Here is a 5,899-nt window from a genome sequence, read left to right on the forward strand (position 1 = left end):
AATATTTTTTTTAAAAAGAAAGTACTGATTTATTAAACTGTCTGGGATCAGAGCCTTTTTCAGTGTTAATTATTTGAAAACATTTTTCATTTTTGTCATGACTGCTGTTCAAGTTAGGTCTTCCATCTCCCCTTGAGTTAATTTTAATTGTTTTGCCTATTAATCCAATAATTTTGTTGAGGCTTTTGGATGCATTATCACAAAATTCTACGTAGGGTGTTTTTATATTTAAAATCTTTTCATGTATGCTAGCAAGAGGAAATTGGCTTACCCCTTCCATTTCCTTGGAATTACAGGTACAGTAGCTTCTTTTTTGCTTCTCAGGAGAGAATTTTGAAACAAACATCTCTCCCCTCACGAAATAATTGGGCCAAATTTACTAGGAATTACACGGTTTTTAAAGCAGCTTAAGGGGGGCAGCACGGGTGGCTCAGCAGTTTAGCGTCGCCTTCAGCCCAGGGCATGATCCTGGAGATCCGGGATCGAGACCCACGTTGGGTTCCCAGCACGGAGCTTGCTGCTCCCTCTGCCTGTATCTGTGCCTCTCTCTCTCTCTCCTCTGTGTATTCTCATGAATAAATAAATAAAATCTTTAAGAAAAAAAAAAAAAAAGCAGTTTAAGGGTCTATCGCTCACTGTGTCTTTATCTTTTTCCCTCTTCTGCCTTCTTGTGCCCAGACACAGGAGCCCTGGTTTCTGGCAAGCTCCTGACTGCTATATGGCAAGCAAAATTCATACATTTTGGCCAATATGCCTGCCAGCCATTCTTTTATCTACTCAGCTTCTGCACTGTGACCTGTGAGTTACCTCCAGTCAATGCAGATTGGAGAGAGTAGGAAACCCACACTAGCTTAAAAGTCAAGCCCCAATCCCCAATTCATTTTTGCCAGGGAGTACTTTATTTGGAGAGCCTCCTTTGGCCTACATTAATGGAGCTGATAAGTTGATGCAAAGCAGATGTTTATTCTACAAAGCAGGACTCTGGAGGGGAGGAAGGAATTATTGACTTCCCAAATGTAACCCCTAACATATCAGAGACCTCTTTTCATTCTCAATTTTATGTGTTTGTGGCTTATCCTTTTTTCTTAAATCACCTTCCCAGGAATTTGCATGTCATTGTTGTTTCACAGTCTAGGATGAGAGAATTCCATGTGGGTCAAAAGCAGCTGTAAAGACCTCAAATGCGTGGCTCTTTGGATCTTCCCTCTACTGTTACTCCAGTCACAGGGCACGGCTTCTGGCTTCTCCCGGACACCTACTCTCCCTCTAACAAATTATGTCCTTCCCCTGGACCAGGTTTCATATTCTGCATATGCTTCTGCATATTCATGTCAACCATTTTATCATGCTCTTTACTGGCTTTCTCCAGCTCATGACTTTTCAGCTCCTCCTCTGATGCTACTTGCCAGGTGACTCAGGACACTTAGTTCAGAGTCAGGAGGCAGGGAATCTCACTAGCCCAGCTCATGCCTTCATGCCAAACCACATCACTGAGCCTTGGAAGTCTGGGGAATGACTAGGGCCCAGGGCCAGTCAAGGTCTGCTCCTAGACCTACCATCTCCAGTCGTCCTCCTCAAAGACAGCTCAAAATTAATGTGTTGAAACAGAATTCTTGATTCATACTTTTATTCAGTCCTGAATGTCCATAATGTCCCACTCCCCATCTCCATAATGTGCCCATCATGTGCCCAAGTTGTTCAGACCCATGTGCTCTTGTTGGTTTCTCCCTTTCTCCCATCACTTCACTCACACACTTTCATTCATCACATCTTATCATTCTTTCTCTAAGGTAGGTCCTAATATTATATAGCTCCCTCACTTAAGAATCTTCAGTAGCTCCCTATTTCCCTTAGAACAAAATCCAGTCTTTTCTCATGCCTGACACAGCTTTCCATGATCTGGTCCTGACTAACACCTCTACCTGTTCTCACACTCTGCTGCCCCCACTCACAGTGTGCTAGGCATACCAGCTTCTCCAGGTGACTCACTAACCTTGAAGCTCTTTTCCTGCCTTTAGGGCCTCTGCACTGGCTTCCACTTGCTTGCTCTTCCCTCTGTTCCTTCATTTGCTTTAGAAAGGCCATCTTCTCTGAATAGTCTTTCCTTGGCCACTCTCTCCAAAGGAAATTTCCCCTGACTTGTATGTAATTATTTGTTTTATTGCCTCATGCTTTCATATTTTGCTTGTCCCCCAAATTACCAGGAAAGAAACTACAAAAAAAAAAAAAAAAAAAAAAAAAAAAAAAAAAAAAAAAAAAACAGAGAAAGCAAAAACCATAAAAAGAAGTGAAAATTAAAAAAAAAAAACTTCAAAAAAAAAAAAAGAGAAAAGGGAGGAAGCAAGAAATTGAAAGGAAATCGACATAAAATGATCAAACTTTTTGGAGAAGAAAGTTCATAAACACAGATGCTGTCCACCCTTCAAGAACATTCCAAACACTTATTTCTAAGTTTGGTGAAATGATTTCCAGTTTTTATGTACATCGATTCTCCTTGAACTCTGACAACTACAATATTGTCTAGTTTGAGAACTTACCAAAATGAAGGTTCAAAATGAATTATAAGCATTTGAAGAAATCATTAGGAGCTACTAGAAGAGTCTAATGCTTCCTTTCTCATTGTGAGTTTGCATAGCCAACATCCAAGACAAGTTATAAAATAAAACAACCCTCCCTTAGGGCCATGGGTACATGAGGCATCATTTCCCCACAACAGCCTGACCCCCTCACCTCCCTTTGTCCTCTTTGTAAATCACAGGTGTTCGTGGGCATAAAGCCCATCAGAAGAGTGTTTATTGTGAAGAATTCTTTCTTTGCAACTTGTTCTAAACCTGTTCAGAGAGTGCTCCATGCCGTAGACCAAATCTCCATAAAAATCAAGGAACAAGAAGTTTTCTGTACTCCTGCCCAGCAGTTGCACTATGACATTGGTTTCGACAGCTCTGTGACCCGGTATTATCCCAACTTCATTCACTAGTCTCTTTTTCTCTTTCTCTCTATTCCTTTTTTTAAAAAAAGCCTATTGGTATTTTTTTTTATCTACTGTAAAATAAAAAGGAGGAGGATGTTTTTTTTTTTTAAGTACCCTGTGTGGCAGCTAGAAAAAGCTATCTACAGTTACTGCAGTAATGGTTTCAAAAAACACCTGCAAATCAAAGAAAGACACCATAGCAGTGTCTTCAGTGTTGTTTTTTGTGAGTTTTTTTTTTCTTCCCTTAAAATTCCTTCTTGGCCATTATGGGGTAGGCTCGGGAATGAATTTATGTGACAGCTATGAAGTTAGTATTAAAATTGTGAATAGTGCCTAGCAGTTTTCATGGCCTCACTATAAGATTGCCTCAATTTGCCACACAGCGGTGAATAGGGTAAGGGGGGGGGGGTGTCAGAATGAATGTGGGGGAGGAGGGTACGTGAATGGGAGGGTTTCCCTAGAGGGAGCAGCCCGGTAGTCATGGGGGAAGAGTGATTTATTTTTGAAATTCCAGGAAGAAAGGCCAAGAGAAGCCGCCGAAGAGACCCTAAAGCACGCGGGGGGGGGGGGGGGGGGGAGGCGTGGTGAGAGAGAAATACCGAGTCTGTGCACATTCAGCAAGTGTCAGCGCCAAGTCTAGAAGCAGGGACCGGGGAGGGCGAGGGGAAGGTGAGATGGTGACTCCGAAGCTCTGGTCTTCGAGACCGTCAGATGCCAGCAGGTACCCGAGGCCGGCGGGAGCCGCCGGGTGGAAATGGGGGCTCGGAAGGAGGGGGCTCGGCGGCTCCGTACAGGGAAGTGCACCGCCGGGGGGGATCAGGCAGAGCTCGGGGCCCGCTGGGCGGGGGACAGGGTCTCTCGGGGAGTTACTCGGAGGAAGTCTTCCGCGGCAGGGCGCGGAGCGCGCTCGGGAAGCCGCGGTGAGCCGGCCGCAGGGAGCCCGGCGGGGAGCCCCTTCGCCCCGGGCCCCGCCCCGAGCCCCGCCCCTGCCCCCGCGCCCCCCGCTCCCGCGCCCCCACCCCGGATTAGCATGCGGGCCGCGAAGGGCCGGCCGGGCGGGGGAGGGCGGCGGCAGCACCGCGGCGCGGGGCGCATTGTGGGCCGCGCTCGCCTCCGCGGGGGACCATCTGCTCGCTGTCAATGCATCACCTGCTCGTCTGGGCCGTCGCCGGGGCAACGCGGGGCGGGGATTAAGGAGCGTGTGCGCCCGGGTCCAGGCCGCGGCGGCGGGGGCGGGGCGCTCCTCGGCACCCCCTCACCCCCACCCCCTCCCCACCCCGGCCTAGGACGGTCCCCAGCGCCCCTGGCTTTGCAGAGAGCGCGCGGCCGCCTTGGCTCGCGGATTTGGCCGGTGTCCCGTTGGGGAGCAGACGGGGAAGATCTGGCCTTTTGAACCCACCCAGAGGGCGACACCTGTGACCCTGGCGTCTACCTGGAACTTCGTGGGCGGTGCCCCCGGGGCTGCAACCTCGCAGGGAAGCTGGGCCGCGCGGCCAGGTGTCCGAGAGCGCGGCGTCTCGCCGTCCCGGGCGCCGCAGTCGCTGGGCAGCCACGATGCGGTGCGCGTCGCGGGGAGACCTCCCGGCCACTGTCACCTGAGCACAGACAACTTCCACACGTCTGCCGCCCAACGCCCCGACCGACGCGGGGAGCCTCTGACACCAGAATATATGAGTGACACTTGCTCTTTGGGGGAGCACGGTCCCAAGGTTTATCAAAACGGGCTTATTTTCCATGGAGAAAGTGGTTCTGGAGATGAAAATCCTCAGAACTGCTGAAACTTCCCTTTCCACCTACTCGTGTTCACTGGAAATAATTGTGAACACAGGAGTACACTGAGCAATGCAGCCAACGGCAGGGGGCACAGCTAGGCTGCTGACGCCGACACAATACCAAAGTGCCTGCTCTGGGATTGTCACCAGCAGGGACACTCCCTGCCCCTTACACCCCCTTACCTGGTTTCCAAGGGACTCACGGAAGCAAGGAGTCATTAAGCTCTGGTGCAGCTGGTAACAGACCACGTTTTCTTCCCCTCTGGACCGCCTAAGTACTATTATTTAACCAGAAGCAGCAAAAAGTTGAGATTCACCAAATCCCAGACTGGACCTCCCAGACCCACATCTAAAACATTCCCAGCGTAAAATCCCAGCTTGTCTCTAAAGATCTCTGAGTCAAAAAGCCCCAAGTCTGTCTTATTAGAGCTCATTCTAGGACCTGGCAACTCTTGAGACTCAAGTCAGTCTTTGACTAACTTAGTCATTCCAACCCCTTTTCCTTTCTGAAGAAAAGTGGTCTCTTTCCCAATCAACACTTTGTGCTGAAGAAATGAATAAAATGTCCACTAACCTTCTCAAATTTTCTCCTGTCTTTGACTCCAGCCATTTTTCTTTTCTAAATCAAATCCTTATCTAAAGTCACACCAAATACAAGTTGATAATATTGATTCTATGTATTTCTCCAAATAAAATCTCAGAATCGTCAAGTACCATTTCTCTCATCCTTTTATGATTTCTAGATATGAACATAAAAATTAGACTAATTTCATGATTAAAATTATATTTTTAGAAGTTACTATTGCCACCGTTTATTTGCTGTTCCCATCATTTATATGCAAGAGAAGAAAGTCAACAATACAAATACCCATGTGTTTTGACATAATAGATGTAGGAAAAAGAGCAAGTGTGTAATGTATTAATTAATAATTAAGTGTGTAAGTTAATAAATTACACACTTGCTCAAAGGATAAAGAAAATTCTACCCATCCCAAACTGTTGTTAATCACGACTTTCATGAAATAAAGATGAAAGTGCTGAGAAGACATGCTCTCTGCTTCACAAGGTACAGTTGACCCTGGAACAACATGGGGGCTTCAGGGCACTGACTTCCCACTGACCAGTCGAAAATCCACCTAGAACATTTGACTCCCCC

The 5,899-nt window shown here is 47.2% G+C and overlaps 1 long non-coding RNA gene across 1 annotated transcript; it reads left to right on the forward strand.

Annotated features, from left to right (window-relative positions):
• The first annotated feature begins 3,577 nt into the window (after window positions 1–3,577).
• Window positions 3,578–5,542, forward strand: LOC140602218 (uncharacterized). Its single transcript, XR_012005193.1, has 2 exons — window positions 3,578–3,692; window positions 4,258–5,542. It is a non-coding gene; the product is annotated as an uncharacterized lncRNA (long non-coding RNA).
• Window positions 5,543–5,899: the final 357 nt, after the last annotated feature.

This window comes from Canis lupus, chromosome 13, assembly GCF_048164855.1.
Source record: "Canis lupus baileyi chromosome 13, mCanLup2.hap1, whole genome shotgun sequence".
In the NCBI taxonomy this organism is placed as follows: Eukaryota; Metazoa; Chordata; class Mammalia; order Carnivora; family Canidae; genus Canis; species Canis lupus.